Source organism: Pipistrellus kuhlii, unplaced genomic scaffold (assembly GCF_014108245.1).
Source record: "Pipistrellus kuhlii isolate mPipKuh1 unplaced genomic scaffold, mPipKuh1.p scaffold_m20_p_14, whole genome shotgun sequence".
NCBI classification, from domain to species: Eukaryota; Metazoa; Chordata; class Mammalia; order Chiroptera; family Vespertilionidae; genus Pipistrellus; species Pipistrellus kuhlii.
The window spans coordinates 37,109,037-37,121,248 of NW_023425449.1; the positions used below are offsets into that span (position 1 = coordinate 37,109,037).

Consider the following 12,212-nt stretch of genomic DNA (forward strand, 5'->3'; position numbering starts at 1 on the left):
CCGTCAGCCACGGCAGCACATGGTGGGCGACACCGTGTGAACGTGGGGCTGTAAACAGAGTCACTTAAAATCTTAGAAAGCTGTCCAGTGTGAGCAGGTCTCTTCCCAGCAAATGGGAAATGGAATGGAGTCTTTGGAGGAGACTTCCTTCATACGCTTTCTGCTAGCGTTTACTGGCCCTGGTTCTAAGGCTCTGGTCCATGCACAGACTGCAGACCCTAAGGTGGTGGTTGCTTTGCCTTTTTCTCTTAATAAAGGTCATGTCTGGGTTTCATTCCCCACTGCCAGCCTCAGGACTCGCATTGGCACCTGGGCCAGCTGCCACAGGCAACCAGCTTTCTTCTTGACCTGGGTCTGGGTCTGCTCTACCCAGGACTCTGCTTTTATCCTCCAGGTGTAGTGGAGGGGGGGGGGGTGTTTAATCCCATTTGCATCAGTCCTAGGGTTTTCCACACGTTCCCCCTGATCACTCAAGGCTTCAGGCCAGAGGGGTGCAGGTTTGCGGCCTCTGTGGTCCCTAGTGCTTGTGTGATAAACCTTTCTGGTGGTGTTTGGTAGCTTTGGTGCTTAAGGCCTAAGACGAGGTTTTGAAGCAGATCCTGGCAAACCAGAACTTCAAAGGCCTGTCAACCCCAGAGCAGCGGAGGCCTCACCTGTCCAGGAAGCTGGACATTGCAAGTGTTTCCTGTGTTTAGCTTGTCTGATTTGCTCCTCTCACCTTCTCTGTAGAATCCCTATTTTTTTTTTGAAATATTGCCTAGGTGGTGTCTCCTTGGGACCTGAGGTATAGCAGTGTATCCAGATGCTCTCTGAGTATATATATCTGAGTATATATCAGGGGGTATTTAAAAGTATGTCTATTCCTAGTTTTAGTTAATTATCTTTTAATGAAAGTGTCACTCATATTCACATCTGTAATATTGGGAAGAGATAATTAGATTTTCAAATGAGAATCAGCCACCTTAAATTTTTGCACCAGGAAAAGACCAAGTATATTTCATTCTAATGAGATCTGTAGTGGGATTTTTAAATTCATAATAATGTGCTTCCCGAAAGATAATTCCACAGACTCGCAAAGATGAAAGGTTTTTTTTTCTCCCTAAGTCTTCTTAAAGCCATTACATTGAACTTACACGGAATTCTGATAAAATATTCAAAAATATTCCACAAAGGTTAGAACCGAGCGCACACTCCCTGTCTTCCCCCTTGCAGTCACCACTTCTTCTTCTCATTAGAAAGTTTACTTTGACTAAACTAACCGCTTCCATCTTCCCTGCCCTGGGTTTTCCTACGCAAAAGACACACGTTTTCAAGAGCAGTGTCTGCAGACGCGGGGTGCAACTCCTCCTGCGAGAGAAAGTTGGCTGGGCAGAGCGGGCTGTGCCCGCAAGCAGTCAGGCACCCCGTATTTACATACATCTGCATACCTGTATTTACATACATCTGCATACCCCCCCTCCCTGCCAGCGACCTGCGTGCTTGCACACAGCTGAATGCACCAGGCAGAGCACACCCCCTCCGCTGCCCTCACTCCCATCCCTGCTGCTGAAAGCTCCCCGGTAAACAAATCTCCGGGCCGCTAATGATGACTTTGCTCATTAACATGAAAAAAGAGGAGCATGGAGAGAGAGGTTCAAGGGCAGTGCTTGGGCGGTGTTTGGGTTTGACACCCCCCCACCCCCACCCCTTTGCTGAGTGTGTGAGTGTATATGCATGTGTGAGTGTGTGTGTGTGAGTGTGTGTGTGTGTGTGTGTGTGTGTGTGTGTGTGAGAGTGTGTGTGTGTGTGTGTCTAATGAAGTTTGGGAGCGGCGCGCAGGGCAGGGGCGCGTGGGGTGCGCGCCCCGAGGTCCCGGTCCTGCCCGCCCCGCGGGGCCGAGTCCCGGGCTCCCGGCCGCTCGGAGCCCGGGCAGCGGCGGCGGCGGCGGGCCGGCTGCGCGTCATTTGCAGCCGGGGAATGTTGATCACCTCGCTAATTACACCTCTCTCTCTCCCCCCTCCCCTCCCTCTCCCCGCTCTCCTCGCTCATTCCCAGAGTGCATATCGGGAATAGACACACAAAGACATGCGCACTCAACTTAATCAGCCATTTTTTTTAAACAGGGCTAAAACGATAATAATTAGCAGAATAAAGACATATCGGATTTTCATTTCCTTTCCTGCGTCTCCCGGCCCCTTCACAAGCCAACAGCGAGGCCGCGGCGGGCGCACGCGTTCACTCCTCCCGGACCCCGAGGACCGCTCCATGCCCCCCACTTTCTGCTCCAGCGTTTTGATTTCCACCCAATAAAGTTCGAGGATTATTTTTTTTTAATTTTTATTTTTTAATTTTTATTTTTTATTTTTTAAAATGAGCCCTCTCTGGTTTTTACTTGGACGTGATCGGCTGTGAGTAAAAAATAAAAAATAAAAGCAAAACAAAACAAAAAAAAAGAGGAGGCGAAGATCGCGTAGGAACTGCAGCAGGGGAAATGGAAAGTAAGTTTTTTCTTTAACTTTTATTGAGTAGTTTGTGTTAAATGTAGGCCGGGTATCGATTACCTCTCCAGCCTGATCTTGCACAATCTGGTGATATTCCGCTCGCTCTCTCCCCCTCTCCGCCTCTCCCGCTGCCCCCGGCTCGCTCGCTCCCGCTCGCGTCCCCGCATCCCGACCATCCCTTCCGCTCGGCCCCCTTTCCCATCTCCTTCCCCCCTTCTTCTTCTTCATCTCTTTTTTTTTTTTTTTTTTCTTTTTGGCTGGAGGACTCGCTCGGCGGAGGGACGGAGGGAGGGGACCCGGAGGGGCCTGGTCCCCCACTTTCTCTGGGGGGCTGCGTGGCGGGGGGATGGAACTTTGGGATGGAGCGGCGGATCCCGCGTTCGGCCGGGCAGCCGGCTCTCCCTTTGCCGCGTTTTCGGGTTCTGGCTGCGCCGCGAGCCCGGGCTTCCGGGCGGCGCGGGCGGCTGTCAGCTCGCGGCCGGGGTCCCCGCGCCCCGGGCGCCATGCGGCGGCGGCGCGCCCGTCCGTCCCCGGAAAGTTTGGACACGGGAGCCCCTCTCCCCGCTCCCCCCGCGCCGTATTCCAGCCGGATTCCTCCCTCCTCCCGCCGCCGCCCCCTTCCCTCGCTCCCGCGCCGCCCAGGGCGCCGGTGGCCGCGGCGGAGGCCGGGCCGGGCGGCGGGAGAGCGGGCGCCGGGCGGCGGCGGCGGGCGCGGCCGGGGTGCTGCCTGGGGCGGGCGGACCGGGGCGCCGGCGCTCGGAAGCAGGTCCGTTAGGCGGCGGGATCGCGGGCCTCCGGGCGGGGACCCACCGGGACGCGGCCGCCGCCGCTCCGGACGCTGGGACTGCCCTGCCCGGAGCGCCTTAGCCCGGAGCTTGGGTGCCCGCGGCTCGGGGTGCAGAGTCCGTCCCTTTCTTTTTGGCAGAGGGCAAGGTGTGTGTGTGCGCGCGCAGGGGTGGGGTGGGGTGGGGGCTGCGGCTGCGGGGAGACTGAGTCCTTCCCCGGGCCCCCCGGAGGGGCTCCGGGTCTGCCTGCGGACCAACTTCGCCTCCGCCGCCGCCTCCCCGGCAGCCAGCGCGCCCCCCGGCCGGCAGCCGGGCGAGGCTCCGGGGCTGGGCGCGCCGGGTCTCGCCTTCCCTCTACTTCTCTTTCCCTCCCTCACCCCCATTCTCTCTGCTCTTTTCCTATCGGAAAAGAAAATAATAATAATAAAACGTCTCCCGGATCGTCATAAACTTTCTCCACCGATGATGCCCAAGTTGCAGGGGGCGCGGGCGGGGATGTCTTTGTTACCTGCGGTCCGGGCGGGGGCTCCTGCGGGCGGGCGGGCGCGGGGCGCGGGGCGCGGAGCTCGGGGTCCGGGGTCCGGCCCGCACGCCCGGCTCCTGGGCCGCCTTGGGCCGCGGCTCCTCTCACTTCCGCGCGGCTCCGGTGAGGTCTTAGCTCCCGATCGGCGAGACACACACCCTCCTTGTAGGTACCCTAGGTTCCGATCGCTCGCGCCCCCCCCCCCCCCCATGCCGACCCCTGCACACATACACACACACACACACACACACACACACACACACACACACACACTCGGCACAGGCTCACGCACGTTCTCCCTGCACCCCCCCACCACCGCCTGCCCCCACCTTGCCTTCCCCTCCCCCTTCCAAAAGCAAGCACACACACACACACACAGACACACACACATGCACACACACACACAACAGCAACAACCTCCCCCCTGCAGCCCCCCAAGCAAACAAAAACCCAAAGACAAGTTCACTGGCGGAAGATGGTGGATTGACACTGACTCAGACACAGGCAGGTTCACAGGAAATCTGGCCGCCCCGGTTCTGACAGTTGCATATTTCCTCTCCCTGAGTCCTTCTCTCCCCCCACCCCCTCTTTTTTTTTTTTTTTTATTAACTCTGTTCCATGTTTAATCAAGGATCATGTAGATGGCAAAAGGAGAGACAGAGGGAGCAGGGAGAGGAGGAGAGAGGAGGCAGAGAGGAAGCCAGAGAGACAAGAGACAAGAAGGAAGGGTGGTTTTGGGTGTTTTTTTTTTTCTCCTCTTTTTTTTTATTGTGTTCTCCAGGATTTCCAGTGGCTTGATCCCCATAAACGTGGGGGTGCTTGAGGCTCCTATGTAGTGTTCTATTTGTAGTCGGGTGAATGGATGGGGGAGTCAGGGAGAGGCTGCGGCTGCCGCTGCTGCCGCCTTCTCGCCGGGTGTTGCTTAGATTGAGGCTGAGACTTGGCTGCGATTGGGACGCCACTGTGACACGGGCATCGATCGCTTCCATTGAGAGCCATGCACAAACACAGCCCGGGTACGTAACGCTCTCCGCGCCATCCGCACTTGTTTTACTTTGTGTTTCCTGGCGGGACTGGCAGGGCAGGCTCCGACTCTTCTTTTCCTTCCTTTCTTTCCTTCTCTTTCTCCTTTTCTCTCTCCTCACTGAATAATAAAAACAATTGTGCCTAGCTGTTGGGAAATGATGGTTTAGCTACCGCAGGAAAGGAGATGGTCGCGATGATTTCACGACTTCTGTAACTGCTTGTGTTTTAGAGTTTTTTTTTCCTTCTTCTCCACGCAGCAGCCTATTGAAGAAAATGCTTTCCTTTTCCCCCCCTTTTTCTTCTTAAGAAAAAAAAAAAAGAAAGAAAGAAAAGAAATCCTTAAGGGAATATTTGATAGTTTTCAATGTTTGTGGTTTCAATCAGCAGGAAGGCACACAAAAATAAAAGAGGGTTCGCCAGCTGTTTTAACCTCTTACACCTGGCTTCAGTGTGGGGATCATAAGGTTTATACAGTTATTGGGGGGAAAAAGCAGTTTTCATATTTATGGCAGAAACTGGGGAGAGAGCATCGTAGTGTGTTTATTCAGTGGCTGGTTGCTTTTGGATTTTTTTTTTTAAGTAAGCTGATACTGGAGTGTTTTGATTTTATGGCAATGGAGATAGAGTCAATGAAATATGGGGCAAATACCATAAATCTGAAAAGTGAAATGTGCCTAAGGAACAAAGAAAGGTCAGATAGACCAGCTGTGTGAGTCAAAGCCACAGCCCCCAACTGTGGGGTCAGGCAGGGAGATGGCTGTGGGGCTGGGAAGTGAAAGTTGCCATTAAAGTTAAAACTGAAGGAAACCTGTTCCAGCTCTATTGTCATCTTTTTGCCATTTTTAGCGGATGAGCTCAAGTCTGTTCATTAATTTGGAGCTAATAGAATTATTGGAAAAGATGCTGCACCAGCGAGGGGAAAACATAGAGCAGGCTGAGAAAATCGCTGTTTAATATTGCAGAATTTACTACTTCCATTCTGACCATGAACCTAAATTTACACAATGAAATTTGATTATCTTTAATAACAATATTAGATCCTGCCCTGGATGGATGAGAATGGAGGTGCTTTTGTTGATTGCGAGGGTTTAATGTTGCATTTCAGAATCTGATGTGGTTTGGCCTCCCTTCCATTAACTGGAAAACCCCTGAGGTTTTACAATTATTTCTTAAAGATAATACATTTAAGATTGCATTGGTAGGCTGAAGAAAAGTCATAAAGGCAAGAAGGGAGGCCCTTAATAACTCTTGAGATTCAGACATGTTCAGCAGTTAGATTGGCTCTGACTTCACCAAGGGTCGACAATGTGTCATTCCACGAAGCCAAATTGCCCTCTGCCTATATGATATTAATGTGCAAATCAATATTTCAGGGATTAAATTTCCCTTCTTCATTTTTTATGGTTTCTACCTCAATAAGTCTCAAGTCTATTAGAAGAGGCTGGATGATTTAAAATCTCTCGCTGCAGAATGGCTTGTCCTAGGCTTGTTTCACAGACCCTTTTAGGGTTTTTGTTAGAAAGACTGAGGACACCCTACAGAAGTTGTGAGGCAACTCAGTGGCCTTAAGCCCTGGTTCTGTTAAGAGCTACTACGAGGTACTGGAAACATAATATCTATGTGTCTGTTGCACGCATACACACATGTGTACATGCGGCTGCTTAAAAAATATTATGTTAATCGCCTATTGATTTATTTCAAAATCAATGGAAGTGCCTTTCTTATTAGGGATTTGTTCAGCGTTCTTGAGGGCTGTGCTCATTTTCTTAAAGGCTGTACTAGCTGGGTGTGAAAGTATTTGGGAGGGATTTTCACTTAGCAGTATTTTCCCTAAGAGATGTTTCGAGACACCATTGTTTGTCAGAGTCCTACTCAAGAGTTGTCATCTGCATTTGGGGTTGTCATAGCTCTCATTGCGTCTGTGGCTGAGTGACTTCGCTGCTGTCTGTGTAAGGAGGCCTCCCAGCCCTTTCCCATTGATTTCAGGCACTCAGTAGGCACAGTGTTGCTTGTAAGCTTCTTGGAGACACAATTGTGAAAAGAAAAGATGTGATTCTGTTGGAAATAATACCAAAGCGGGGCTTTAGGAGGACAAAATAAAAGATTGTGACTTTATCGCATGATCTTTGGGAAGGCCTACTGTCTATCATTTGGTGGGTGTTTTATAGTCTAAAACCATCTGGACCAAGTTCCGCACAGCTGCACGAATTTCATATGTGATAGAACATTTTTTCCATTCAGTGTGAAATGTTCCTTCCTCAAAAAACGTACACCAGACTCGCTTAATTTAGTCTGTTAAAAGAAATGCACATGAAAAAGGACAAAAGGCTCTTTAATCTCTGCAAGCTGTTTGTTTTTCTTCAGGATTCCTGTCTGTTTGGGTTTGAAAAGTCATGTTTATTGAGGAGATGATTCTGAGGTGTGACATTAAAATAATATATGATTTTTGGCCTGGCGTGGCCAGGCCCCTGCTTCATGTGCAGAACTACTTTTTCTGCCTGTCAAAACACAGAGCTAATCTATCCTTATTTACAATCAATCTCAATAAAATTAATCTTAACTGTGCTTTATTCAGTGGCTTAAAATATCTAATTATATTCAATTAACTGTTGTCATAGTAATTAACATTGCTTAATTGCCTCTGCATATATTTATGTAAAGCTCATTAGGTGCTGCTGGCTCCGTCTTCCTTTTCCTGCTTGCTATTTTTGCTGTTCTCAAACCATTTTCATCTCCCAAGGTTCGACACTGTCAGGGAGAGCAAATCCTTCCTTAACGTTTTCTTGAAATGAATGTCATTGCCTGCCTATGAGAAAATACTCCTTATGAGTCTTTAAAGACTAATGCATCTCCTCTCCCTGCACACCCCCCCCCCCCCACTTCTTTATCCCTGGTCCCTAGCACACTCACCAAATATTTTCTGTCATTGTTGCTGGAAATATGAGAAGCCAGGTTAAGCTTTGTGCTTATAAATGAGGAGCCTTTCTGTGTCTGCCTAGGGGCTGTACCCACAGGCAGAGTTTTGTTTTTTTTTTCCCCCTCTAAGACTATTCTAAGGGTTAAAGACTTGGCCTAGGTTCAAACTGAAAAGCACCCAGGGAAAGTGCCTGTGAATATGTACAAGTTTCATGTAATTAGTGCTTAATTATATTAACATATGCAAATTGTCAACTTAGGAGCTTGTTGAGCTGGCAGAGATCAGCCAGGCACAATTGCTGTATTGTTCTAAAGCCATAATGGCTTGCGAGTTGGATTGTGGAAACACATAACTAGCTATCTAATTTAACTCATACCATGGTGAAATTTCATTAGTCTCCATGGAGACTGGTTTAATTGTGCTGACTAATGTCCTGGGCTGCAGAATGTCCTAAAAAAGGAAGCGTTGTTTGCCTAATCCACCTTACAATGACACTTGTTTGTACATGTTTCCCCTGTGTGAGAATTTGCATATGCAAATAAATAGTGGCTCTGCCCCATTTGTCATGGCTGTTCATTACCCATGAAGAGGACATTGTTACTAGGCTGCCTCTGACTCTCCCAAGATGGGATAGTGTCAACCAGTCCAGCGACATTCTTTCATAATTTGTTTCTGATTAATAGACCCGAGTGAGTCTCACTCTCGGGGCAGCTGCCGAGGGAAGGTCAGTTGTGTCCCAGGAAAGAGTTTCTGCAGCAACTGAACCACTTTGTCTTCTTCTTGATTTGTCTCCTTTTCCCACCCATCCGTGGTTAACATCCCCATACTTCAGATAATATATTCTTGTTCTCAGAATGCCTGTACTGATATTCTCTCATTTCCTAAAGAAAAAAAAAAAGATAGAGAAAGGAGATTCTGTTATTGGAATATTAATCCTGTTTTTGACAGAAAGGTAAACTGATATAATTGCTTTTCAGCTGAAGGAATGGGGGTTTATACAAGTGTGAAAGCATCGGAAAAGGATTAGCATTTTTTTGCATAATGAAAAGCTCCATTGAATGGGGTCCTGAATGGCTGACTGAATGACTAAGATGAAAGGAAGATGAAAATGCAGTCTCCTCTCTCTTTATGCCCATGCTCTGCTCTCTCTAAAGTTATGTTTGTCCAAGTCTTGAGAAAACAAGCAGGGGCTCCAGTTTCAGCAACTTTCTAAGATGTCCCGAGTGTCCATCATCATGGAGCAGTAATATGTATGACAACGGTGTAACCAGAGGATGATAAACAGAGGTTTGTGTGTGGAAGAATTTTCAGAAACTGCTAGGCTGGTCCAATATTGGCTATTGGGTGCCAGGAATTCCCAGCGCTTTGCTGGCAAAAACAGTTCTTTTAGAAACGGCCAGTCGTACCGGGTGGATATTTAACTTCGTGAATCACGGAATACCTGGTGTGCCTCATGCTCTGTTAGCTGGCCACCGCTGACTGAGTTGGTGGCACACCTCCCTGGAGGAAGAGCTGTGCATTGTAACTTTGGCAATGCTGCCTGGTGTAGGTGGCCCATCAGCCTTTGTCGTTGGGAGGGGACAAGGACTTATTCTCTTAGGGTTTCCCTCATCTCCTGCTGCCTTGTGGATGTATTTCATGTAGAGAGAAGTCTTTTAACAAGTGGGCGAGTACTGCATGTTCAGTCTTGGGGACATTTGCAGAAGGGTTTCCTCCTGTCACTGCAGAGGGCTGTCGCTGGCTGTCAGTTCACAACATGATCGGGGCACTAAATGGTCCTCTTCGGTCATAATTAGGGTGGGCAAATACCTTCAGTGTTCAGACGCTTTTGAAGGTGGGAACTGGTTCTTTTGTACCTATGCAAATGCAGTGCAGTGTGGGTAATTATTTATACGTATATATGGTACACAAGCTCTTCCGGGTTTGGGGAGGTCAATGAGCCATGGAAGGCTGGCCCAGAGCAGGAGGGAAAGATCCTACCAGATATTAACCTCGCTTGCTCTGCTGCTGGGTTGTAGAACTTAACAACCTCATCACTTTAGTGGTTCCGTGGCTGCAGTGCTATTAAGACGGTTTATGTAGAAACCTGGGAAATCAGGAGTGTTTTTGCGTAAATTAAAGTATAAAGGTTGCCTCTTGAGTACAGAATACTGTAAAGGAAAAGCGTTTGATCTTTGTCATATAAAGCCCCCCCCCCCCCCAATTCTTTACTAGAGTCCTCTTAAAAATTTGTCAAGAAATTCTGGATTGTTTCAGAAACTTTTATGGTTCACTTTATGATATGCTTGCAAAAAAAGTCTTAAAAGAACAAAAAAATCCACATGGAGGCTATTTTTTTTTTTTACATGCAGAAGGGCTTATTAAGGTATTTCCATAAGAGAAACGTGTTAATTTAAAAAATAAATTCATTTATATTTTAAGACATTGTTAACCAAGCACCATGTGTTGTGCCTGGCAGCGTGCCAGCCCCCATGGAAGCGGATCGCACATGGGTTAATAGTAGCTATGTGATGTCTGCATTCTTAGGAAATGGGCAAAAGCCCAGGGTATTCTGATATCAAGATTTTGAGAAATCAGACAGAAAGCAGAATATATGTTTATACGCGAACAGATGGACACATGTGAGAACTAAGTGCACAATTGCTCTTGGCACTTGTTTTGGTTATCCCCGATGATATAACCAAGATCTTCATGCTCTCCCAGGCTTTGATGGCTGAGGACAAAATGGCCTTTTAATGAGGGCTCAATGGCATTATTTTGTTGCACAGGATTGTGCCCCTGTGATCTCGCTGGATTTGATGTTCTGTTAATTCCTTGTGTCAGAAGTTCACAAGTTGCCTTGGAAGTGTGATAGGGTTTCCCATCGGACACACAACCCTCTATCCATCGGGGCAGCTGCTCTCTGGGCCTCTTCTCTCTTAAAAGTTTGCGAGGAAAATCAGATTTTGCCGTTTTTTGAGGCGCTTTCCAGTGTATGCAGACAACTTCAATGTGGCTTTGACACTGACGTCGTATTTGCCAAGCAGCTATGGCAGATATAATGAGCCACTCCAACATTCTAGAGATTTAAAAAAATAAATAAATAAACAAAATTTAAGATTTGGGGCAGCTTGACTTGGTTCATATGGCCTGATGGCCCCAGTGAAGTCCGGAGGAGGTGTCTCAGTCCTCCAGGTCAGGGGTTCGCACATGGCCTCAAACATTCAGATGATGGATCATTTCTGATGTTTGCTTGTCCTGGAGGCAGGACAGTGGGCAGTTGATAATGTCTGACTGGTGCCCATTATAGCACGCACCTCTAAGTGCTATATTTCTAGGTTCAGTTGTGTCCTGGCAAGTATTTGTTCAGACCTAAATCTTTTTAAATCAGGGGAGATTGACTTTGGGGTTAAAATATGCATTTTATAACTGTCCATAAAATCCTCCTCCTTCACCGTAAAGAAGAAAGGAAATCCATAGCTTTAACAGTGGCAAAACACAAAACCCATCAGCTGGCGAGTGCCACCTGGCCGCACCGCTAACAGCAACACAGAACAAAACTTTGTGAGCGGGAGCCTATGGAGAGTCTTCACATGTGCCTGCTGTGGAGGGTAAACTGGAGACCCCATTCATCTCCCAGACTACCTTCACTGACCCTGAAAGCCCATTATGTGGATTCTCCAAAATACGACTTTTATTCCCTTTCCTCCATATATTTAGGAATAATGCAATTAGTACATACATTTTTCAGAGCCCACCAGTTAACTGAGAATAAGTCATCTCTTTTGGCTTAGTACATGCAAAATAGGAGTGTATACACACACACACACACACACACACACACACACACATACTCTTCTACTCTCTTTCTAAGTTATAGTCTCTCTTTCCTCTTTAGATGTATTTATTTATAGGGGAGATCTGTGAGATTTTCCTTCTGTGGACTCAATTCCTTTTATTTCCTAAATACTGGACAACATGATCACAACAAAAGAGTAGGTAGGGTTATAAGGCAACTGGAAACTCACAAAATAATAAAGCTGGAAACTGCCTTAGAACGTCAGTTCAAGCAGCTCATTTTAAAACATGGCTGTAGAATGCAGGAGAAGTCCTGGTTGAGTCACCCAGCATGGTAGGGCCATGTCAGTACAAGAACCAGATATCCCAACGCGGGGATACTTGGGAAGGGGTTTGCTATGGGACTGGATGTGAAGGTGGTGACGATAGTGAAGAGAGGAGAAGGAAAATGTCAAGGGTGACCCAATATTGATACCATCTCCTCTGAGTGAGCGAGTTCTCTGTTGCTAAGCTGAGACAAATAGAATCTGGGTGGCCTCTTATTTCTGGGACTGTAAACGTATTTCTGCTTCAGGAGCAGGTTAGACTCGGTGCTTTGAATGGTCAAGAAGAGTCTGATTCATAAAAGCACTGATGACCTCAGTGACTTAAAATACATTCTTCATAATCATGAGCACGTTGTTAAGAAGAACAGGTTTCTATTC

At 47.7% G+C, this 12,212-nt stretch overlaps 1 protein-coding gene across 3 annotated transcripts in view; it reads left to right on the forward strand.

Moving 5' to 3' along the window:
- The first annotated feature begins 2,358 nt into the window (after window positions 1-2,358).
- Window positions 2,359-12,212, forward strand: part of ZFHX4 (zinc finger homeobox 4) — a 193,451-nt gene continuing 183,597 nt past the window's right edge. For 2 of the 3 annotated variants that reach the window (XM_036437173.2, XM_045581489.1), the window contains exon 1: window positions 4,155-4,804. The gene's annotated coding sequence lies outside the window, so the exon portion shown is untranslated. Of the gene's footprint in view, window positions 2,478-4,154; window positions 4,805-12,212 lie in introns of those variants that run through there. The other variant, XM_045581488.1, reaches the window with a different exon arrangement.